This window comes from Nomascus leucogenys, unplaced genomic scaffold, assembly GCF_006542625.1.
Source record: "Nomascus leucogenys isolate Asia unplaced genomic scaffold, Asia_NLE_v1 Super-Scaffold_361, whole genome shotgun sequence".
Classification (NCBI taxonomy): domain Eukaryota; kingdom Metazoa; phylum Chordata; class Mammalia; order Primates; family Hylobatidae; genus Nomascus; species Nomascus leucogenys.
This window is the reverse complement of record NW_022095772.1, coordinates 476,629-501,941: the sequence shown is the minus strand read 5'-3', so window position 1 is coordinate 501,941 and position 25,313 is coordinate 476,629.

Here is a 25,313-nt window from a genome sequence, read left to right as displayed (position 1 = left end):
TCGAGACCATCCTGGCCAACATGATGAAACCCTGTCTGTACTAAATATACAAAATTAGGCCGGATGCAGTGGCTCATGCCTGTCATCCCAGTACTTTGGGAGGCCGAGGCGGGCAGATCACGAGATCAGGAGATCGAGACCATCCTGGCTAACACGGTGAAACCCCGTCTCTACTAAAAATACAAAAAAAATTAGCCTGATGTGGTGGAGGGCGCCTGTAATCCCAGCTACTCAGGAGGCTGAGGCAGAAGAATGGCGTGAACCCGGAAGGCGGAGCTTGCAGTGAGCCGAGATTGCACCACTGCACTCCAGCCTGGGAGACAGAGCCAGACTCTGTCCAAAAAAAAAATTAGCTGGGTGTGGTGGTGTGAACCTGTAATCTCAGCTGCTTGGGAGGCTGAGGCAGGAGAATCGCTTGAACACTTGAGGCCAGGAGTTTGAGATCAGCTTGGTCAACATGGCGAAACCCGGTTTCTACTAAAAATACAAAAAATCAGCACAGCGTGGTGGCACACGCTTGTAATCTCAGCTGCTAGGGAGGCTGAGGTGTGAGAATTGCTTGAACCCGGGAGGTGGAGGTTGCAGTGAACTGAGATCACATCACTGCACTCCAGCCTGGGCGACAGGTGGAGACTCTGTCTCAAAACAAACAAACAAACAAACAAACAAACAAACAAACAAAAATATTCTCATTGCCAATTGGTTGAAAGAGTTATTATCCGTAGAAAGGAATGTCTGGTTTATGATGGTGTTGTAGAGACCGAGGTTTTATTGTGCAGATGAAGCCTCCCAGGTAGCAGGCTTCTGAGAGAAGAGACTGCAAATTTTTTTCTTTTTTCTTTTTTTTTTTTAATGGAGTTTCACTCTTGTCATCCAGGCTGGAGTGCAGTGGCCCAGTCTGGGTTCATTGCAACCTCCACCTCCCAGGTTCAAGTGATTCCCTACCTCAGCCTCCTGAGTAGCTGGGATTACAGGCATGCACCACCACGACCAGCTAATTTTTCTATTTTTAGTAGAGACGGGGTTTCACCATGTTGGCCAGGCTGGTGTCGAACTCCTGACTTTGTGATCCGCCCGCCTCAGCCTCCCAAAGTGCTGGGATTACAGGCGTGAGCCACCACACCTGGCCTTTATGGTTATTTCTTGATGATATGCTAAACAAGAGGTGGATTATTCATGCCTCCCCCTTTTAGACCATATAAGGTAAATGAGGCTAAGCAACCTACTGGACTGCGTTGCCAGATCGTTAAGTCATTTTAAGTCACAGGATGAGATAGGAGGTCGGTACAAGATACAGATCATAAAGACCTTGCTGATAAAAGTGGTTGCAGTAAAGAAGCTGGCCAAACCACGCCAAAACCAAGATGGCCACAACAGTGCCCTGTGGTCGTCCTCACTGCTACACTCCCACCAACACCATGACAGTTTACAAATGCCACGGCAACATCAGGAAGTTACCTTATATGGTCTAAAAAGGAGAGGCATGAATAATCTACCCCTTGTTTAGCATATCATCAAGAAAAAACCATAAAGGCCAGGTGTTGTGTCTCACGCCTGTAATCCTAGCACTTTGGGAGGCTGAGGGGGGCAGATCATGAGGTCAGGAGTTCGACACCAGCCTGGCCAACATGGCAAAAATAATAAATAAAGCAAAAATAAAAATCTGAATAGACTCCCCCCTTGGCCAGGACACTCTAAAATTTAACATGAAATTATTTCAATTTAAATTTAAAGTTGGCCAGGCGCGGTGGCTCAGGCCTGTCATCCCAGCACTTTGGGAGGCCAAGGCGGGTGGATCATGAGGTCAGGAGATCAAGACCATCCTGGCTAACATGGTGAAACCCCGTCTCTACTAAAAATACAAAAAATTAGCTGGGCGTGGTGGTGGGCACCTGTAGTCCCAGCTACTCGGGAGGCTGAGGCAGGAGAATGGCATGAACCCAGGAGGCAGAGGTTGCAGTGAGCAGAGACTGTGCCACTGCACTCCAGCCTGGGCAATAGAGCGAGACTCCGTCTCAAAAAAAAAAAAAAAAATTAAAGTTCATGCCATGTTGGGAAGTGGAGGTTGGCCAGGCCTCACTACACCCCTCTGTTACCAGAAAGCAGTCCTCATCCAGATCCCAAGAGAGGGTTCTTGGATCTCATGCAAGAAAGAATTCAGGGCAAGTCCATAGAGCAAAGGGAAAGCGAGTTTATTGGGAAAGTAAAGAAATAAAAGAATGGCTACTCTGTAGACAGAGCAGTCTCCAGGGTTACTGTTTACCCGTTTTTATGGTTCTTTCTTTCTTTTTATTCTTTTATTTTGAGACGGAGTCTTGCTCTGTTGCTCAGGCTGGAGTGCAGTGGCCCCATCTCAGCTCACTGAAACCTCCACCTCCCCTGTTCAAGCCATTCCACTGCCTCAGCCTCCCGAGTAGCTGGGACTACAGGTGTGCGCCATCATGCCTGGCTAATTTTTGTATTTTTAGGAGAGATGGGGTTTCACCATATTGGTCAGGCTGGTCTCAAACTCCTGACCTCAAGTGATCCGCCCACCTCTGCCTCCCAAAGTGCTGGGATTACAGGCATGAGCCACCACACCAGGCCCGGGTAATATCTCTTATAGCCAGAGTGATTTTAGAGTGACCTTCACATATCGTGACCCGTGAATGAGTTTCCTGGGCGTGATGGTTAATACTGAATGTCAACTTGATTGGATTGAAAGATCCAATCAAAGCATTGTTCCTGGGTGTGTCTGTGAGAGTGTTGCCAAAGGAGAATAACACTAGAGTCAGTGGACTCCGAGAGGCAGACCCACCCTCAATCTGGGTGGGCACCATCTCATCAGCTGCCTGTGTGGCCAAAATAAAAGCAGGCAGAGGAGCGTGAAAAGGCTAGACTGGCTTAGCCTCCCAGCCTCCATCTTCCTCCCTTGCTGGATGCTTCCTGCTCTGCACCACTGGACTCCAAGTTCTTCAGCCTTGGGACTCAGAGTGGCTTCCTGGTTCCTCAGCTTGCGATGACCTATGGTGGGACCTCACCTTGTGATTGTGTGAGTTAATACTCCTTAATAAACTCCCCTTCATATATATATATATATATATATATACACACACACACACACACACACATACCCACATATATGTGTATGTATATACATACGCATATATATGTGTATAAATAGGTATATGTGTGTGTGTGTATATCTTCTATTAGTTCTATTCCTCTAAGGAACCCTGACTGATACAATCTATATGGTCTAAAAAGAGTACACATGAATAATCCACTCCTAGTTTAGCATAGCATCAAGAAATAACCATAAAAATGGGGGCCAGGTGCGGTGGCTTACGCCTGTCATCCCAGCACTTTGGGAGGCCGAGGTGGGTGGATCGCCTGAGGTCGGGAGTTCGATATCAGCGTGGCCAACATAGTGAAACCCCATCTCTACTAAAAATACAAAAAAACTAGCCGGGCATGGTGGCAGTTACCTGTAATCCCAGCTACTTGGGAGGCTGAGGCAGGATAATCGCTTGAATCCGGGAGGCGGAGGTTGCAGTGAGCCGAGATCATGCCACTGCACTCTGGCCTGGGCGACAGAGTGAGACTCTGTCAAAAAAAAAAAAAAAAAGGTTGTATTCTTTTGAGTCCTTGATAGCCTTTGACTGAATACATCATTTATTAGTTTGGTGTAGAAGTAATGGAGTGAAAACAAAAACAACACCACAACCACAAAAACAACAACAACAAAAAACACCCAGGCACAAAAGTGCAAAATGGCACAATATCATTTGCATGAAGTGTCTAGAATAAGACTGTTTGCAGAGTCAGAGAGCAGATGGGTGATTGCTTAAGGCTGAGAGCAGGGAGATTGGGGAGTGACGGTTTAATGGGTATGGGGTCTTTTTGGGGGGGTTATGAAGGTGTTCTGGAACTAGATAGGGCTGGCGGTTGTGTAAAATGCTCAGTGTACTAAATCGTCTCTTCCTTAAAATGGCAAACTGTGTGTAATGTGCATTGCCCACAGTAAGAAACAACAGCAGCACAAAGGGAGGTGGTAACTCAGGTCATATCACACCCTGCAGGCCCCATCACCCTTCCTCCTTCCTCTGTTCACCTCCTCCTCCCTTTCCAGGCTCTGCAGACAAGCCCTGGCAGCCCTCCCCTGGCCGTCTGGACCCAGGCCTGCCTGTCTTGGGTGCATTTTAGGACATTAAGTCTGGCTGGAACCTGAGAGCGTCAGCCATGCGGTAAGTCCCCACGTCCCTCCAGCAGTCTGGGAGGGGAGCTCTCTCCTTTGCTTTTGTACACCCTGGAGAAAATTGTCAGGCAGCAGACATGAAGAGCCTCTGGAGAGATTCAGTGAGGGCTGGCAGGCAGGTGTCCAGGAGCCTGGGTGACTCACGAAAGGACGTATTCCTTAAAGACAAATTCATCAAGGGATTGGTTTAAATAATTCCTGCTCAGCACATCCCAAATTAAGCTTCATCATCAGACACTGCATCTGTTGCCTTTTCTAGAAACATGAGCTCTCAGCTCAGTGATACCGTCTGTCAGGGTTTCAATGTTTCACCCCCCAGGGGAGCCGGTTTCCATACACCAAAGCTCTCCAAGGTCCAGTTCTGAGGATGGGGAACACTGGCTGTCTGGTGATGGCCTTTCCAAAGCTGCCAAGTCCTCTTGCATTAAGAAAGATTAGTTTGTACTCTTGGAGGAGAAGCGCAGAAGGTTAACAAGATTAGAGAGAGCTCCTGAGACCTGCTGTGAGATTCCCTGAGGGATGTGGCTAATAAAACTGTAAAAACCACGCAGGCGGTGTCTCTCACGGCCGGGTCCTGATTTCAGAGCCGGAAATGTCTACCTCTTCTAGGCAGTTTGCTACCTCAATAATTTACGTTGTCAGTTGTGGTATCCAAGCCCCAGCACAATTTTTTTCTTTGTTTGTTTGTTTGCAGTTTGCAGGTGATACTTAGTTTCTAAAGGTGTGTTTTTCTATTTTTCTTTTTTCTTTTTTTCTTTTTCTTTTTTTTTTTTTTGAGGCAGAGTCTCACTCTGTCGCCCAGGCTGGAGTGCAATGGCGCAATCTCCGCTCACTGCAACCTCCGCCTCCCGGGTTCACACCATTCTCCTGCCTCAGCCTCCTGCCCGAGTAGCTGGGACTACATGCGCCTGCCACCACACCTGGCTAATTTTTTGCATTTTTAGTAGAGACGGGGTTTCACCGTGTTAGCCAAGATGGTCTCGATCTCCTGACCTCGTGATCCGCCCACCTCAGCCTCCCAAAGTGCTGGGATTACAGGTGTGAGCCACCGCGCCCAGTCGATTTTTCTTAACTAAGGAATGTCTATGTGTGTGCATATAGTTGTCTGGCTGGTAGAGGTGGAGAGCTTCATGAATGTGTGTATGCGTGTGTGTTTCTGCGTGTGTCTGTGTGTGTATGTGTTTGTGCGTTATCTGTGTTTGTGGTTATGTTTGTGTCTGTACATATGCATATGTCTTTGTGGATGTGTTTTTGCATATGTATGGCTGTCTGTGTGTGTGTTTGCCTGTTTGTGTATGCATGTGAATGTGTGTTTATATTTGTGTATTTGTGTCTCTGTGTGTATGTGTATTATGTATTTGTACATGAGTATGTTTTTGCATGTGTCTATTTGGGTGTGCATGTGTGTGTGCATATGTGTGTATATGCATGCTAGTGTGTGTGCAGTTGTTTGTGTATGCACTTGTGCATATGTGCATGTGTGCGTATGTGTGTGTAGACATGGATATGTATCAGTGTGTATGCCTGTTAGTATCTGTGCATTTGTGTGTATGTGTTTGTGTATGTGTATAATTGGGTGTGTGTGTATATGCATGCTAGTGTGTATACAATTGTTTATGTATTTGTGCATATGTGCATCTGTGCATTTGTGTGTGTAGATATGGATATGTATGAGTGTGTTTGCCTGTTACAGTCTGTATGCATTTGTGTGATGTGCTTGTGCATGTATATTTTTGGGTGTGCATGTGTGTGTGTGCGTGTATGCATATGTGCATATATGCATGCTAGTGTGTTTGCAGTTGTTTGTGTATGCATATATGCATGTGCGCATTTCTGTGTGTAGATATGGATATATATGAGTGTGTATGCCTGTTAGTGTCTGTATGCATTTGTGTGAGTGTGTTTGTGCATGTGTATATCTGGGTGCTTGTATATATGGATATGTATGAGCATGTATGCCTATTAGTATCTGTATGCATTTGTGGGTATATGTTTGTGCATTTGTATATTTGGGTGTGCATGTGTGTATGTGTGTATATATATATGCATGCTAGTGTATACACAATTGTTTGTGTATTTGTGCATATGTGCATGTGTGCATTTGTGTGTGTAGATATGGATATGGATGAGCATGTATATTAGTGTCTGTATGCATTTGTGTGTGTTTGTGCATGTGTATACTTGGGTGTACATGTGTGTGGGGGTGCATGTGTGTGTGCATGTGTGTATATGCATGCTAGTGTGTATGCAGTTGTTTGTATATTCATTTGTGCATATGTGCATGTGTGCCTTTGTGTGTGTAGATACAGATATGGATGAGCATGTATGTTGATTAGTGTCTTTGTGAATTTGTGTGTATGCATTTGTGCATATGTGCATGTGTGCATTTGTGTGTGTATGTATGGATACAGATGAGCCTGTATGCCTGTTAGTGTCTGTATGCATTTGTGTGAATGTGTTTGTGCATGTGTATATTTGGGTGTGCATGTGTGTGTGTGTATATGCATGCTAGTGTGTAGGCAATTGTGTGTGCTATGTGCATGTGTGCATTTGTGTGTGTAGATATGGATATGGATGAGCGTGTATGCCTGTTAGTGTCTGTATGCATTTGTGTGTATGTGTTTGTGCATATGTGCATGTGTGCATTTGTGTGTGTAGATATGGATATATATATGAGCATTTATACCTGTTAGTGTCTGTATGCATTTGTGTGAGTGTGTTTGTGCATATGTGCATATGTGGTATGTGTGCATGTGCATATTTGGGTGTGCATGTGTGTATGTGTGGGTGTGTGTGTATATGCGTGCTAGTGTATACATAATAGTTTTTATGTGTGCAGATGTGCAGGTATGCATTTGTGTGTGTATATATGGATATAGATGAGCATGTGTGCCTGTTAGTGTTTGTATGCATTTTTGTGTGTGTTTGTGCATATGTGCATGTGTGTATTTGTGTGTGTATATATGGATACGGATGAGTAGTATGCCTGTTAGTGTCTGCATGCATTTGTGTGTATGTGTTTGTGTATGTGAATGTTAGCATTTGCATATGTGTGTGTATATGTGTGTCTGTATGTGTGCGTCTGTACGTGTGTGCGTGTGCATCTATATGTGTGTGCGTCTATATGCATGTGCATATGTGTATAGGCACATGCTGATTTGTGTGTGTGAGGGGAGGGGGCACAGGCAGACCCTCTCTGTGTGGTCCCAGTTGGGGCCTGGTGGCAAGGAGCCTGGTGCATTCAGCCCTGGGTGGATGCGGTAGTGGAGGGAACAGCAGGGCAGCGTCTGAGGTGTGAAAAAGCACAACCTGCCCCGAGAGAGCCCTGTGCTCTGGGCCATCTTGGCTTCTCGGGCCACAGGTGCATTCCTCACAGGTGACCTGAGGGTGGAGGAAAGGCCGTCTCTGCAGGCCAGGGGGCCCGCTGGTTAGTGCTCATACCCAGTGTGCACCTGGACGGCACCAGAGATCTTCCTACCTCCCAGGAGCCGATGCACGATCTCCGGGAATCTGGCCCTTGTCACCCTCGACCTCGGGCACCACGAGACTCCATTTACAGACGGGAAGCCGCCTGGGGCTGACCTTGCTGACCCCTGTCCGGCCTCGATGGGTCTGAGCGGCAGGTGCCATTGTCTTCCCAACAGCGGCGTGTGACCCAACACGAGTTCGGGAGTGCGAACATTCTCTTCTCGGAGCTTCGCAAACTGTTTTAGCACAAACTCACTGCTCAGCAGACTTCTTTGAACAAGGAGTCGCCTTAAAAAATGACACTTAAGCCTGTAATCCTAGCACTTTGGGAGGCCGAGGCAGGCGCATCGCTTGAGGTCAGGAGTTCGAGACCAGCCTGGCCAACATGGAGAAACCCCATCTCTACTAAAAAATACAAGAATTAGTCAGGGTTGGTGGCTCATGCCTGTAATCCCTGCTACTCAGGATGCTGAGTCAGGAGAATCGCTTGAACCCGGGAGGTGGGGGTTGCAGTGAGCCGAGATTGCACCATTGCACTCCAGCCTGGGCAACACAGCGAGGCTCTGTCTCTAAAATAAAATAAAATAAAAGAGTAAAATAAAGTAAGATGAAATATAAATATAATAATAACAATAAAAATATAATAATATAATAATAAAATCTGCCTACATAGGTCAGTGTGCAGGCGGCGAATTGACTCCTTGCTCTGTGGCGTCAGAGCCTTGGAGAAAAGGGGGGTCACTGAGAAGGGGGTGCGGGTCAAGTAAGAAGAAAACGCCAGGAAGGCTGATGCAAATCCCAGACCTCAAGGAACAAGGGAGGGGCTGTTCTATCAAGTCCTGACGCCCAGGGGTAACGGTAGAGGAGAAGGAATCCATTCTTTGCCTTCTCTCTCTTCCCGCCTCCTAGCCCCTGCACCTGCTCCCCATTGTCTGAGCCCTGCTGAAGTCACCCAGCCAGGGTGATGTCAAGCAGAGCCAGGCAGATGTCAATTACACAGGGCCTTCTCTTTCTTCCTGCCCCCTAGCGCCTGCACCTGCTCCCCATTGGCTGAGCTCTGCTGAAGTCACCCAGCCAGGTTATGTCAATCAGAGCCAGGCCGATGTCAATTACACAGGGCCTTCTCTCTCTTCCCGCACCCTAGAGCCTGCACCTGCTCCCCATTGGCTGAGCCCTGCTGAAGTCACCCAGCCAGGGTGATGTCAATCAAAGCCAGGCAGATATCAATTACACAGGGCCTTCTCTCTTCCCGCCCCCTAGCCCCTGCACCTGCTCCCCATTGGCCGAGCCCTGATGAAGTCACCCAGCCAGGTGATGTCAATCCGAGCCGGGCAGATGTCAATTACACAGGGCCTTCCCTCTCTCGTCTCACCCGCTAGCCCCTGCACCTGCTCCCCATTGGCTGATCCCTGCTGAAGTCAGCCAGCCAGGTGATGTCAATCAGAGCCGGGAAGATGTCAATTACACAGGGCCTTCTCTCCCCGCCCCCAGCCCCCGCACCTGCTCCCTATTGGGTGAGTCTAGCTGAAGTCACCCCGCTATAGAGCCAGGCAGCTGTCAATCACACAGGGCCCACAACAGCCCAGAGATGGGTTGAGTGCGAATCTGCCGGACCCTGTGAATCACTCAGCGCCTGCACAGTGGGAAGGGTCCACCATGTCACGTTGCTGCCAAGTTTCAACAGCGCTTAGAGGGGAAGCAGCAGAAGCGGTTCGGCTTCTCAATGGGTTTGCCCCGGCGTGCACTTGAACGAAGCACTGGCAGGAAGGAAGCTTACAAATTCATCTGGGACCACCAGCTTCCGGGGATCCCATGAGATGCGGCGCGTGGAGGGTTTGTGAAAACAGCAGAGTTATGTGTTATTTACCGCTGTTCTCTTTGGTCACATTGTTCTTTTGTTTTTTGTTTAAAAATAGGTGACTTTATTGGGAGGCCGAGGCGGGCGGATCACGAGGTCAGGAGATCGAGACCACGGTGAAACCCCGTCTCCACTAAAAATACAAAAAAAATTAGCTGGGCGTGGTGGCGGGCGCCTGTAGTCCCAGCTACTGGGAGAGGCTGAGGCAGGAGAATGGCGTGAACCCAGGAGGCGGAGCTTGCAGTGAGCCGAGATTGCACCACTGCACTCCAGCCTGGGCGACAGAGCAAGACTCCGTCTCAAAAAAAAAAAAAAGGTGACTTTTAGGCCGTACGCAGTGGCTCACATCTGTAACCCCAGCCCTTTGGGAGGCCAAGGCGGGAGGATCACCTGAGGTTGGGAGTTCGAGACCAGCCTGACCCACATGGAGAAACCTTGTCTCTACTAAAAATACAAAAAAAATTAGCCGGGCATGGTGGCAGTTACCTGTAATCCCAGCTACTTGGGAGGCTGAGGCAGGAGAATCACTTGAGCCTGGGAGGCGGAGCTTGCAGTGAGCGGGATAGGGCCACTACACTCCATCTTGGGCAACAGAGCAAGACTCCGTATTAAAAAAAAAAAAAAAAAAGTGACTTTTAGGCTGTACACAGTGGCTCACGCCTGTAATCCCAGCACTCTGGGAGGCCGAGGTGGGAGAATCACTTGAGCCCGGGAGTTTGAGACCAACCTGAGCAACATAGCAAGACCTCGTATCCATTTATTAGATTAAAAAAAGAATAAGTGACTTTTATTTGTCAGAATGAGTTATACAAATTCTGTGCTTTTTAAAATTTTTATTAATTTTTTTATTTTTTGAGACAGAGTCTCATTCTGCCGCCCAGGCTGGAGCACAGTGGTGCGATCTTGGCTCACTGCAACCTCCACCTCCCGGGTTCAAGCGATTCTCCTGCCTCAGCCTCCTCAGTAGCTGGGATTACAGGCAAGCACAACCACGCCCGGCTAATTTTTTTGTATATATATATATATTTTTTTAGTAGAGACGGGGTTTCACCATGTTGGTCAGGCTGATCTCGAACTCCTGACCTCGTGATCCGCCCGGCCTCCCAAAAGTGCTGGGATTACAGGTGTGAGCCACTGCACCAGGCCTTATTTTATTCTTTTTCAATTGAGAAAAATTGCACATATTCACGGGATACATAGTGATGTTTCTATGCATATAGTGTATAATTATCAGATCCTTATAGCATATAATGATCAATGTATAATTAATGATCAGATCCATATAATCTATAATGAGATGATTGATAGCACATCCATCATGTCAAACAGCCCTTCCTACCTTCCTTCCTTCCTTCCGTTCTCTCTCTCTCTCTCTCCTTTCTTTCTCTCTCTCTTTCTTTTTCTGTCTCTCTCACTTTCTCTCTTTTGGTCTCTCTCTCTTTCTCTTTCTTTCTTTCTTTCTTTCTTTCTTTCTTTCTTTCTTTCTTTCTTTCTTTCTTGTCTTGCTCTCTCATCCAGGCTGCAGTGCAATGGCGTGATCTCGGCTCACTGCAACCTCCACATCCAGGGTTTGAGCAATTCTCCTGCCTCAGCCTACCAGGTAGCTGGGATTACAGGCATGTGACACCACAGCCAGCTAATTTTTGTATTTTTAGTAGAGACAGAGTTTTGCCATGTTGGCCAGGCTGGTCTTGAACTCCTGACCCTAGGTGATCCACCTGCCTCGGCCTCCCAAAGTGCTGCGATTACAGGCATGAGCTACCAGGCCCATCATTTCTTTGTGTAGGGAACATTTAATATCCTCCTTCCAACTATTTGAAACTAGAATATATTATTGTTAACTATCATCATTCTATGGGCTTTAGAACACTATAATTTATTCCACCTGTCTAGCTGTAATTTTGTATGCTTTAATAGTTGTTTTCATATGGACATAATAGCTCTCTGGGAAGAAAAAAATATAAAACAATAAATGTCACAGTAATCAGTAATGCTGTCAAAACTTTTTTCAGGCTGTGTGTGGTGGCTTATGCCTGTAATCCCAGCACTTTAGGAGGACGAGGCGGGTGGATCATTTGAGATCAGGAGTTCGAGACCAGCTTGGCCAACATAGTGAAACCCTGTCTCTACTAAAAATATTTTAAAAATTAGCCAGGCGTGGTAGCAAGTGCCTGTCATCCCAGCTACTTGGGAGACTGAGGCACGAGAATCACTTGAATCTGGGAGGCGGAGGTTGCAGTGAGCTGAGATTGTGCCATTGCACTCCAGCAACTGCACTCCAGAAACGGGCTCTCTCTCTCTCTTTTTTTTTTTTTAATTTTTAAAAGGCAGGCGGATCACCTGAGGTCAGGGGTTCGAGACTAGCCTGGCCAACATGGTGAAACCCCGTGTCTACTAAAAGTAGAAAAATTAGCCTGGAATGGTGGCAGATGCCTGTAATCCCAACTACTCAGGAGGCTGAGGCAGGAGAATCGCTTGAACCCAGGAGGCAGAGGTTGCAGTAAGCCAAGATCGCGCCACTGCACTCCAGCCTGGGCAACAGACTTCATCTCAAAACAAACAAACAAACAAACAAAAATTTATATTATGCACAGTATTTAATAAATTACATGAGACAGTCAATACTGTATTCTAAAATAGGCTTTGCATTAGGTGATTTTGCCCAACTGTAGACAAATGTGAGTACTGTGTTTTAAGGCAGGCTAAGCGATGATGTTTGGAAGGCTAGCTGTATTAAATGCCTTTTCAAGCAAGGATCTTTCCAACTTACAATGGGTTTATCAGGACGTAAGCCATTTTAGGTCAAGGAGTATTTGTATTTTGCTTTGATGAACACTTGACTATTGAATCCTTTTAAAGTGGTGCATTCATGTGGCAGTTTGAGAGACGTTAACAACAACAAAAAATACAACACCTCCAGCAAGTACCAGAAAGATCACCGTTCTCTGTACAACTTCAGATTTGATAAAGCAGGCTTTTAAAAAATGCTCTAGGGAATTGCAGGTCAGGTTAACAAAAACACATATTCAAATACCACAAATACAGCTATTAACATTAAAGCTGGCAGGGCACGGTGGTTCACACCTGCAATCCCAGCACTTTCGGAGGATAATGTGGGTGTATTGCTTGAGGTCAGGAATTCAAGACCAGCCTGGTCAACATGGTGAAACCCTGTCTCTACTAAAAATCCAAAAATTAACCAGGCGTGGTGGCAGGTGCCTGTAATCCCAGCTACTCAGGAGGCTGAGGCAGGAGAATCGCTGGAACCCAGGAGGCGGAGGTTGCAGTGATCCGAGATCACGCCACTGCACTCTAGCCTGGGCAACAAGAGTGAAACTCCGTCTCAATAAAACAAACAAAACCCTCCAAAACCCAAGGATGGTGGGGTTTGTCAAGACAAGGACCCCTGTGTCTTTGTGTCTTTGGACTTGAGGAAATAGTGACCCGCAACCTCTAAAAGTCAATACATTTGATGTTTCAAAGGGTAGGTGGTAATCTTGCTATAATCACTGACTTCAGAGCTATCGTTCATTCCTCGGATTGGGGTATGGGGGTAGGGAAAATAACACCCATGACGATAGTCACATCTTAATTCCTGGATCCCTGCACCTGTGAACATGTGACCTCACATGGCAAAATGAATGTTGCAGATGTGATGAAGCTAAGCATCTGGAGATGGGACATGATCCTGAATATTGGGTGGGCCCGGTGTCTTCACAGGGTTCTTAGAAGAGGAGGTAGCATGGTCAGAGTCAGAGAGATTGGAAGAGGCTATGCAGCTGGCGTTCAAGATGCAGAGAGGGAACGTGCATGAAGCATTGCCAGGTAGCTTTTGCTGGACTATAGTTCAATCCACTTCAATTGTGTCCAGTTCCTTTGTTTTTTGTTTTTTTTTTTTTGAGACAGTCTCACTGTTGCCCAGGCTGGAGTGCGATGGCGCGATCTCAGCTCACTGCAACCTCTGCCTCCCGGGTTCACGCCATTCTCCTGCCTCAGCCTCCTGAGTGGCTGGGACTACAGGCGCCTGCCACCTCGCCCGGCTAATTTTTTGTATTTTTAGTAGAGACGGGGTTTCACTGTGTTAGCCAGGATGTTCTCGATCTCCTGACCTCGTGATCCGCCCGCCTCGGCCTCCCAAAGTGCTGGGATTACAGGCATGAGCCACCACGCCCGGCCTCCAGTTCCTTTTGAAAGCTCTAGAGGAAGGTCCATCGTGCCTCTCCCAGCTCCTGGGGGCTCCAGGTGTCCCTGGGCTTGTGGCCGCATCACTGCAGTCTCTGCTTCCATCGCCACGTGGCCTTCTCCTGTGTCCGTGTCTCCTCTTCTCTTTTTTTTTTTTTTTGAGATGGAGTCTCGCTCTGTCGCCCAGGCTGGAGTGCGGTGGCGCGATCTCGGCGCATTGCAAGCTCCGCCTCCCGGGTTGAAGCCATTCTCCTGCCTCAGCCTCCTAAGTAGCTGGGACAACAGGCGCCCACCACCACGCCCAGCTAATTTTTTTGTATATTTAGTAGAGACGGGGTTTCACCGTGTTAGCCAGGATGGTCTGGATCTCCTGACCTTGTGATCCTCCCGCCTCAGCCTCCCAAAGTGCTGGGATTACAGGCGTGAGCCACTGCACCGTGCCACATTTTTCGATTCTGGATATTTCATAGAAATAGAATCATAAGGCTGGGCATCGTGGCTTACGCCTGTCATCCCAGCACTTTGGGAGGCTGAACCAGGCAGATCATGAGATCAAGAGATCGAGACCATCCTGGCCAACACGGTGAAACCCTGTCTCTACTAAAAAATACAAAAATTAGCTGGGCGTGGTGCCAGATGCCTGTCATCCCAGCTACTCAGGAGCCTGAGGCAGGAGAATGGCGTGAACCCGGGAGGCAGAGCTTGCAGTGAGGCGCACCACTGCACTCCAGCCTGGGTGACAGAGTGAGACTCCATCTCAAAAAAAAAAAAAATTACAAAAATTAGCTGGGCATGGTGGCAGGTGCCTGTCATCCCAGCTACTTGGGAGGCTGAGGCAGGAGAATTGCTTTAACCTGGGAGGCGGAGGTTGCAGTGAGTTGCAATCATACCATTGCACTCCAGCCTGGAGACAGAGCAAGACTCCATCTCAAAAAAAAAAAAGAAAAAGAAAAAGAAGAAATAGAATTATAAAATATATGTCCTTTTGGTTGTGACATCTTCAGTGAGCATAACGTCCTCAACATTCTTCTCTGTTGTAGAATTTCAGCGCTTCATTTCTTTTCATGGCTACATAATATTCCATTGTATGGATAGATCACATTTCATTTTACATTCATCTATTTGTTGGGATGTCATAGGGTCCTGCTCTGTTGCCCAGGCTGCAGGGCAGTGGGGACAATCATAACTCACTGCGGCCTCCATACTCCTTGTCTCAAACAATCCTCCTGCCTCAACCTCCCGAGTAGCTGGAACTACAGGTGTGTGCCATCATGCCCAGGTAAGTTTGTAAGATTTTTTCTTTTTTTGAGACCGAATCTCACTCTGTTGCCCAGGCTGGAGTGCAGTGGTGCGATCTCGGCTCACTGCACCCTCCGCCTCCTCAGTTCAAGTGATTCTACTGCCTTAGCCTCCCGAGTAGCTGGGATTACAGTAGTCCCAGCAACTCAGGAGGCTAAGGCAGGAGAACTGCTTGAACCCAGAAGGCAGAGGTTGCAATGAGCTGATATTGTGCCACTACACTCCAGCCTGGGCAACAGAGCAAAAACTCTGAAAGAAAGAAAGAAAAGAAAGAGAGAAAGAGAAGGAAAGAGAGAGAGAGAGAGAGGAAGGAAGGAAGGGAGGGAGGGAAAGGAAGAGAGAGAGGGAGGAGGGAGGGAGGGAGGGAAAGAAGGGAAATAATGGAAAGAAAGAAAGAGAAGGAAGGAAGGAAGGAAAGAAAGAGAGAGAGAAGACCCGGACTCAATAGAAAGGAGTGTCTGGGTGGCCAGGCAGCGGTAGCCCATGCCTGTAATCCCAGCACTTTGGGAGGCCGAGGCGGGTGGGTCACGAGGTCAGGAGATCAAGACCATCCTGGCTAACATGGTGAAACCCTGTCTCCACTAAAAATACAAAAAAATTAGCCAGGCGTGGTGGCGGGTGCCTGTAGTCCCAGCTACTCGAGAGGCTGAGGCAGGAGAATGGAGTGAACTCAGGAGGCGGAGCTTGCAGTGAGCCGAGATCGCGCCACTGCACTCCAGCCTAGGCGACAGATCAAGACTCCGTCTCAATAAAAAAAAAAGAAAGAAAAATAGAAAGGAGTGTCTGGGTTAAGATAGGGGGTTGTGGAGACCAAGGTTCTTATTATGTAGATAAAATCTTCAGGTAGCAGGCTTCAGAAAGAATAGACTAGTACTGTTTCTTATCCAACTTGGTTCTCTCCTGGATCAGAAAAAAGGAAGGAAAAGGAAGGCGATTCTCTCCGGAATGTGGATTTTCTCCACAACAGACAGCTTTACAGGAGTATTTCAAGATATGGCAGAGAACATGTTTGGGGCTAAAATATTTTTATTTCCTTTTTTTTTTTTTGAGACAGAGTTTTGCTTTGTTGCCCAGGCTGGAGTGCAGTGGTACGATCTCGACTCACTGCAACCTCCGCCTACCAGGTTTAAGCGATTCTCATGCCTTAACCTCCTGAGTAGCTAGGAGTATAGGCGCCCACCACACCTGGCTGATTGTGTTTTAGTAGAGACGGGGTTTCACCCTGTTTTTGAGGCTGGTCTCCAATTCCTGAGCTCAGGCTATCTGCCCCCGTCTTGGCCTCCCAAAGTGTGAGGATTACAGGTGTGAGCCACCACGCCCAGCCTTTTATTTTCTTCTTTATCTGTGATGTGTTGTTATGCCACAGTTAGGTTGGAAAGCGAGCCACGTAATATAGGGTTAAATAAAACCCATCTCAGGAGACTTTATAGTTATAGAGCATAACTCCCCAGGCCCCTTAGATAAGAATTTGGGCAAGGAAGAAAAAGGTCAGGTGTAACAATTTTAAGTCCGCAGGTTTAAACAATTAAGCAACAGCTGGCCAGGCACGGTGGCTCATGCCTGTAATCCTAGCACTTTGGGAGGCCAAGGCAGGTGGATCACCTGAGGTCACGAGTTCGAGACCAGCCTGACCAACATGGTGAAACCTCATCTCTACTAAAAAATACAAAAATTAGCTAGGCATGGTGGCATGCCTGTAATCCCAGTTACTCGGGAGGCTGAGTCAGGAAAATCGCTTGAACCCGGGAGGTGGAGATTGCAGTGAGCCAAGATCGTGCCATTGCACTCTAGCCTGGGTGACAGAGCGAGACTCTGTCTCATAAAATAAAATAAGGCCAGGTGCGGTGGCTCACACCTGTAATCCTAGAACTTTGGGAGGCCGAGGCGGGCAGATTGAGAGGTCTGGAGTCCGAGACCAGCCTGACCAACATGGTGAAACCCCTTCTCTACTAAAAATACAAAAATTAGCCGGGCATGGTGGCAGGCACCTATAGTCCCAGCTACTCGGGAGGCTGAGGCAGGAGAATGGTGTGAACCTGGGAGGCAGAGGTTGCAGTGAACCGAGATCGTGCCATTGCACTCCAGCCTGGGTGACAGAGCTGAAATGAAATGAAATGAAATGATGAAATGAAAATCAGCCTTCCCTCTCTTTTTTTAGAGAAGGAAGGAACCAGTACCTGGAGAGCTTTTTATGGCTATCTACAGGTAACACCCATCACTTCGAAACCAACAACTCAGATAAGGTTCTGTTTATTTTTAAAGGACTTAGGAGACTCAATCCATTTACTCAAATGGCACAACCCAGGAGGAAGTCTCCATTTAATTTAAAATAACATCCCCCACCCCCACTACTACCCCAGATTTTGCTCCTCTGATACTCAAATTGATCAGATTCCTGAGAAGGTGCAACTTGTCCCTTCCCTCCAAAGGACTACCCACAAACTCAGTGTTTATGTAGAAAATGGAGGTACGGGCCAGGCGCGGTGGCTCACGCCTATCATCCCAGCACTTTGGGAGGCTGAGGCGGGTGGATCACCCGAGGTCAGGAGTTCGAGACCAGCCTGGCCAACATAGTGAAACCCTGTCTCTACTAAAAATACAAAAATTAGCCGGACGTGGCGGCGGATGCCTGTAATCCCAGCTACTCAGGAGGCTGAGGCAGGAGAACTGCTTGAACCCGGGAGGTGGAGGTTGCAGTGAGATGAGATCGCGCCATTGCACTCCAGCCTGAGCAATAAGAGTGAAACTCTGTTTAAAAAAAAAAAAAAAAAGAAAAAGAAAAAAAAGAAAAGAAAATAGAGGTCCAGTTTTTGATTTGGTCAGAGGTGAAGGTGAGGCCAGGTGAGACCTCAGCCCTTCAGTTTGCTTTGTGGACGTGGACACAGCTTTGGCCTTTGCCTGAAGCTCTTACCTAGAATTCCCAGATGGAGGTGAATTGATGGGCCCGTCCAGTGTTCCAGCTGGCTGAGGCATGGAGTAGGGAAGGGTATGAAGGACAAGGGAATGCCTGAATGCTTTGCCTGCCCCCCAGCCTCTCCTCTCCTCCCCTCCTCTCTCCTCCCCTCACCTCCCCTCTCCTTCCATCCTGTTCTGTCTCTTTTCCTCTTCCATCCTCCTTTCTCTCATTTTCCTTCTCTTCTCTTCTCTCCTCTCTTTTCCTCTCCACCTTCCCCCTCCTCTCTCCCATCTTCCCTCTCTTGTCTCCTCTCTTTTCTTCCCTCTCTCCTTTCCTCTCCTTTCCTTTTCCCTCCCATCCCCTTTCTCCTCTTTTCTTCTTTCTCCTCTCTTTCCTCCTTTCTTTCTCTTCCCTTCTCTCCTCTCTTTTCTTTTCTACCTCTCCCTTCCCCTCCCTTCACCTGCCTCTCCGCTTCTCCTCTCCCATCTTCTCCTTTCTCTCATCTTCTCTGTTTTCATGTCTCATGTTTTCCTTCCTTTTTTCCTCCTCTCTTCTCCTTGGTCTGCTTTCCTTTCCCCCTTTCCTCTCTTTCTTTCTCTTTCTTTCTTTCTCTCTCTTTCTTTTATTCTTTCTTTCTCTCTTTCTTTCTTTCTGCCTGCCTGCCTTCCTTCCTTCCTCTCTTTCTTTCTTCTTGCTGTCTCTTTTTTTCCTACTTTCTTTCCTTTCTTCTTTCCTCCCTCCCTCTCTCCTTCCTTCCTTCCTTCCCTCCAACCCTCTCTCCTTCCCTCCCTCCCTTCCTTCCTTCCCTCTGTCCCTTGGTCCTTCCTTCCATCCCTCTGACCCACCCTCTCTCCTTTCCTCCCTCCGTAACCCATCCCTCCCTCCCTCCCTTCCTTCCTTCCTTCTTCTTTCTTTTCTTCCTTCCTTCCTTTCTTCCTTCCTTCCTTCCTTCCTTCCTTCCTTCCTTCCTTCCTTCTTTCCTACCTTCCTTCCCACCCTCCCTGCCTCCTTTCTTTCTTTTTTCTTTCTTTCTTTTTCTTTCTTTTTTCTTCCTTCCTTTCTTTCTTTGTGTATATATATATATATATACACACACGTGTATGTATATGTGAATATATGTATCTGTTTAGTGGGCACGAGTACCCGTCTCTTCCATGCTTACATGTTGCAGCGTGGAGCCTGGGCTTTTATTGTGCCCATCACCTGAATAGTGACCCTGGTACCTAAGAGGCAACTTTTCAGCCCTCGCTACTCTGAGGCAAACCCCTACAGCAGGCTCTGCAGAGAGGATAGGAGGAGAGAGGGAGCCGTGGGGAGGAGGAGGAGGAAACACTTCCCACACCAGAGCCCTGTCCGCCTCCGTCTCCACCTATCCTTCTTGGCTCCATCTTACCTGCCTCCCTTCCTAGTTCCTGCCTTTTCTCTAGCCTCTTCCCCTGCCACCTGAATTCCCATCTTCTGGGGCCCCTGCCCCAGGATGTGTGGACATCCCCCATTCCTGGATTTGTCCTCTGGAGCTGAGCTCTGTGGGTGGGGGGACATATTATTGACTTTCCTCTTAGAAAACATCTAAACTCCTCTTCGGGTAGAAATCCCTTCCCATCCAGAGAACAATCATCCGTTCTGACTCAACTCCAGGTTTCCCGGAGCTGGGTACACTTTGGTGGCTAACCTACGGTTCCCCCATCCCGAATTACTTCCTGTTCCATTTCACAAATGCAACACTCCCAGGTGCACCTGTGGGGTACAGCTCCGTTCTCAACAGGGGGTTATGTACACCCTTGCTCTGGATGCTTGCCCGGATCCTCACCATCTTGACAAGCATGGTTTTGCACGCCAGGTCCGAGGGCGAGCGGCTACAGTTCATGCAAGCTCTGAAGGAGGTCTGGAGTGTCAACGGGAGAAGTGTGCTGACCGCCTTTGACCTGTCAGTGTTCCTGCTTATGTGTGACCTCGGTGGTAAGTACCCCTCACCCCTAATACCTCGGAGGTGTGGCTCCTGTTCTGTATGGGGAATGTGCTATAAATGCCTTTTACTTTCTCAATTCTGATGCTTGGTAAGTACCCCCTGCCCCCGAAACCTCAGAGCTGTGTCTCCTGTTCTCTATGGAGAGTGTGTTAGCAATGTCTTTTTTTTTTTTTTTTTTTTTTTTTTTGAGATGGAGTCTTGCTCTGTCACCCAGGCTGGAGTGCAGTGGCACGATCTCAGCTCACTGTAACCACCACCTCCCGGGTTCAAGCATTTCTCCTGCCTCAGCCTCCAGAGTAGCTGGGACTACAGGTGCAAGCTGCCACACCCAGCTAATTTTTTGTATTTTTAGTAGAGACGGGGTTTCACCATCTTGGCCAGGCTGGTCTCGATCTCTTCACCTTGTGATCCGCCCACCTTGGCCTCCCAAAGTTCTAGGATGACAGGCATGACCCACCATGCCCGGCCCAGCAATATCTTTTATTTTCTGCATTCTGATGCTTGGTAAGTAGCCCCCACGCCCAAAACCTCGGAACTGCGTCTCCTATTCTGTATGGGGAATGTGTTATTCGTGTCTTTTATTTTCTGCATTCTGATGCTTTGACATGTGCGGCCTTGCTGGTCTTAGAGGAATCACTCCTCCCAGCACTGGGCACTTCCTAGAGCCACCAAACATCTCCTCTGCGAGCACACGTTTCTTTTTCATTTTTTTTTTTAAGATGGAATCTTGCTCCATCACCCAGGCTGGAGTGCAGTGGCATGATCTCGGCTCACTGCAACCTCCTCCTCTTGGGTTCAAGGGATTCTCCTGCCCCAGCCTCCCGAGTAGCTGGGATTACAGGCACCTGCCACCACACCAGGCTAATTTTTTTTTTTTTTTTTTTAGATGAAGTCTCACTCTGTCACCCAGGCTGGAGTGCAGTGGCACGATCTTGGCTCACTGCAACCTCCGCCTCCCGGGTTCAAGCAATTCTCTTGCCTCAGCCTCCCGAGTAGCTGGGATTAACGGTGCCTGCCACCACACCAGGCTAATTTTTTTTTTTTTTTTGAGATGAAGTCTCTGTCTGTCCCCAGGCTGTAGTGTGGCGGCACGACCTCGGCTCACTGCAACCTCCGCCTCCCAGGTTCAAGCAATTCTCCTGCCCCAGCCTCCTGAGTAGCCGGGATTATAGGTGTGCACCACTATGCCAGGCTAATTTTTGTATTTTTAAATAGAGACGGGGTTTTGCCATTTGGTCAGGCTGGTCTCGATCTCTTGACCTCGTGATTTGCCCGCCGCGGCATCCCAAAGTGCTGGGATTACAGGCATGAGCCACCATGCCCCGCCCCTGTTTTATTTTTTTTTTAGATGGAATCTTCTTCCATAGCCCAGGCTGGGGTACAGTGGCACAATTTCAGCTCACTGCAACCTCCGCCTCCTGGGTTCAAGGGATTCTCCTGCCCCAGCCTCCCGAGTAGGTGGGATTACAGGTGCGCACCACTATGCCAGGCTAATTTTTGTATTTTTTAATAGACGTGGGGTTTTGCCATGTTGGCCAGGCTGGTGTCGAACTCCTGACCTCAAGTGATCCACCCGCCTCGGTCTTGTTTTTAGTTTTTGAGGCAGCGTCCTGTTTGTCACCCAGGCTCGAGTGCAATGGTGTGATGATAGCTCACTGAAGCCTCAGACTCTCAGGCTCAAGTGGTCCTCCCACCTCAGCCTCCCAAGTAGCTGGGACTACAGATGCATGCTGCCACGCCTAGCTCATTTTAAAACTGTTTTGTAGAGCCTGAGTGTCTCTATGTTGCCCTGGCCTGTCTCAGACTCCTGGGTTTATGCAATCCTCCCACCTCAGCCTCCCAAGTAGCTGGGACCACAGATGCATGCTGCCATGCCTAGCTCATTTTAAAACTTTTTTCTAGAGATTGATTCTATGTTGCCCTGGCTGGTCTCAGACTCCTGAGCTCATGCAATCCTCCTGCCTCAGCCTCCAAAAGTGCTAGGATTACAGGCATGAGCCATCACATCCAGGCTGAGCTGAGCTTGTTTTTTTTGTTTGTTTTATTTATTTATTTGTTTGAGACGGAGTCTCACTCTGTCGCTGAGGCTGGAGTGCAGTGGCGCAATCTCTGCTCACTGCAAGCTCTGCCTCCTGGGTTCACGCCATTCTCCTGCCTCAGCCTCCTGAGTAGCTGGGACTACAGGTGCCCACCACCACGCCTGGCTAATTTTTTGTATTTTTTTAGTAAAGACGGGGTTTCTCCGTGTTAGCCAGGATGGTTTCGATCTCCTGACTTCATGATCCACCTGCCTTGTCCTCCCAAAGTGCCGGGATTACAGGCGTGAGCCGCCATGCCTAGCTCATTTTAAAACTTTTTTCTAGAGCCTGATTCTCTCTATGTTGCCCTGGCTGGTCTCAGACTCCTGAGATCATGCAATCCTCCTGCCTCAGCCTCCAAAATTGCTGGGATTACAGGCATGAGCCACCACACCCAGGCTGAGCTGTGCTTGTTTTTTTTTTTTTTTTAATTTTAATTTTAATTTTATTTATTTATTTATTTTTTTGGAGATGGAGTCTTGCTCTGTCGCCCAGGCTGGAGTGCAGTGGCGCAATCTCCACTCACTGCAAGCTCTGCCTCCCAGGTTCATGCCATTCTCCTGCCTCAGCCTCCTGAGTAGCTGGGACTACAGGTGCCCACCACCACGCCTGGCTAATTTTTTGTATTTTTTAAGTAGAGATGGGATTTCTCCATGTTAGCCAGGATGGTCTCGATCTCCTGACCTCGTGATCCACCCGCCTTGGCCTCCCAAAGTGCTGGGATGACAGGCCTGAGCCACCACACCCGGCCATTTTAAAACTTTTTTGTAGAGACTGAGTCTGTCTCTGTTGCCCTGGCTGGTCTCAGACTCCTGGGCTCATGCAGTCCTCCTGCTTTGGCCTCCCAGAGTGATGGGATTACAGGCATGAGCCACCGCACCCAGCCCTGAGCTTGCTTTTCAAATACAAACCTGCCAACCCCTAGCTCACCTCTTAAGCACCTCCTCTACCCCATAGGGCTGTCACACTCCAGACCGTGATCCACCCACCCTATCTGCCTCCTGTGACTCAGTGGATCACTCAGAACAGCTCCTGGCTGGTAGAAGGCCCTTTGCAGAGTGAGGAGCTTCTCCAAGTTTATTACTTTTAGTCACTGTGAGCAGGGATAGATAGAGTTCAGGATCCCCCCTGCCTGGGGAGCAGCTTGGGAAGAAAATAATGAACGAGTAGACCAGGCGTGGTGGCTCACGCCTGTCATCCCAGCACTTTGGGAAGCCAGGTGGGTGGATCTCCTGAGGTCAGGAGTTCGAGACCAGCCTGGTCAACATGGTGAAACCCCATCTCTACTAAAAATACGAAAAAAGGCCAGGCGCGGTGGCTCACGTCTGTAATCCCAGCACTTTGGGGGCCAAGGCGGGCAGATCCCAAGGTCAGGAGTCGAGACCAGCCTGACCAACATGGTGAAACCCCGTCTCTACTAAAACCACAAAAATTAGCCTGGCGTGGTGGTAGGTGTCTGTCATCCCAGGTACTCAGGAGGCTGAGGCAGGAGAATCACTTGTACCCGGGAAGCAGAGGTTGCAGTGAGCCTAGATTGTGCCACTGCACTACAGCCTGGGTGACAGAGTGAGACTCCATCTCAAAAAAAAAAAAAAATTACAAAAATTAGCTGGGTGTGGTGGCAGGTGCCTGTCATCCCAGCTACTCAGGAGGCTGAGGCAGGAGAATTGCTTCAACCTGGGAGGCGGAGGTTGCAGTGTGTCACAATCGTACCACTGCACTCCAGCCTGGAGACAGAGCAAGACTCCATCTCAAAAAAAAAAGAAAAAGAAAAAGAAATAGAATCATAAAATATATGTCCTTTTGGTTGTGACATCTTCCAGTGAGCATAACGTCCTCAACATTCTTCCCTGTTGTAGAATTTCAGCGCTTCATTCCTTTTCATGGCTACATAATATTCCATTGTATGGATAGATCACATTTCATTTTACATTCATCTATTTGTTGGGATGTCATAGGGTCCTGTTCTGTTGCCCAGGCTGCAGGGCAGTGGGGACAATCATAACTCACTGCGGCCTCCATACTCCTTGTCTCAAACAATCCTCCTGCCTCAGCCTCCCGAGTAGCTGGAACTACAGGTGTGTGCCATCAGGTAAGTTTGTAAGATTTTTTCTTTTTTTGAGACCGAATCTCACTCTGTTGCCCAGGCTGGAGTGCAGTGGTGCGATCTCAGCTCACTGCACCCTCTGCCTCCTCAGTTCAAGTGATTCTCCTGCCTTAGCCTCCCGAGTAGCTGGGATTACAGGCGCCTGCCACCATGCCCAGCTAATTTTTTCTTTTTTTTTTTCTTTTGAGATGGGGCCTCGCTCTGTCGCCCAGGCTGGAGTGCAATGGAGCAATCTCGGCTCACTGCAACCTCTGCCTCCTGGGTTCAAGCCACCACACCCAGCTAATTTTTTTGTATTTTTAGTAGAGACGGGCTTTCACGTGTTAGCCAGGATGGTCTCGATCTCCTGACCTTGTGATCCACCCGCCTCAGCCTTCCAAAGTGCTGGGATTATAGGCATGAGCCACCGTGCCCGGCACCCAGCTAATTTTTATATGTTTAGTAGAGACAGGGTTTCGCTATGTTGGCCAGGGTGGTCTCGAACTCCTGACCTCTGGTGATCCGCCTGCTTCGGCCTCCCAAAGTGCTGGATTACAGACATGAGCCACCACACCTGGCCAAAAACTTTTTTGTAGAGATGGGGTCTCGCCATGTTGCCCACGCTGGTCTTGAACTCCTGGGCTCAAGCCATCCTCCCACCTCTGCCTTCTGAAATGCTGGGATGCCAGGCATGTGCCACCACACCTGGCCCCGTTGATTTATGGTTGGACATCTGGATTCCTTCCGTGTTTTCAGTATCGTGAATAATCTGGCTCTGAACATGGGTGTACAAGTATTTCTTCCAGACTCAGGGATTCTGGGTATAGACCCAGGAGAGGAATTCCTGGATCACAGGGTGGTTCTCTGTTTGACCTTTTGAGGAACTAACGCCCTGTTTTCTTTTGCTTTTCTTTCTTTCTTTCTTTCTTTTTTTTATGAGACGGAGTCTCTCTCTGTCGCCCAGGCTGGAGTGCAGTGGCACGATCTCGGCTCACTGCAAGCTCCGCCTCCCGAGTTCACACCATTCTCCTGCCTCAGCCTCCCTAGTAGCTGGGACTACAGGTGCCTGCCACCTTGCCCGCCTAATTTTTTGTATTTTTAGTAGAGACGGGGTTTCACCATGTTCGCCAGGATGGTCTCGATCTCCTGACCTCGTGATCTGCCCACCGTGGCCTCCCAAAGTGTTGGGATTATAGGCGTGAGCCACCGGCCTGGCTCTTTTTTTTTTTTTTTTTTTTTT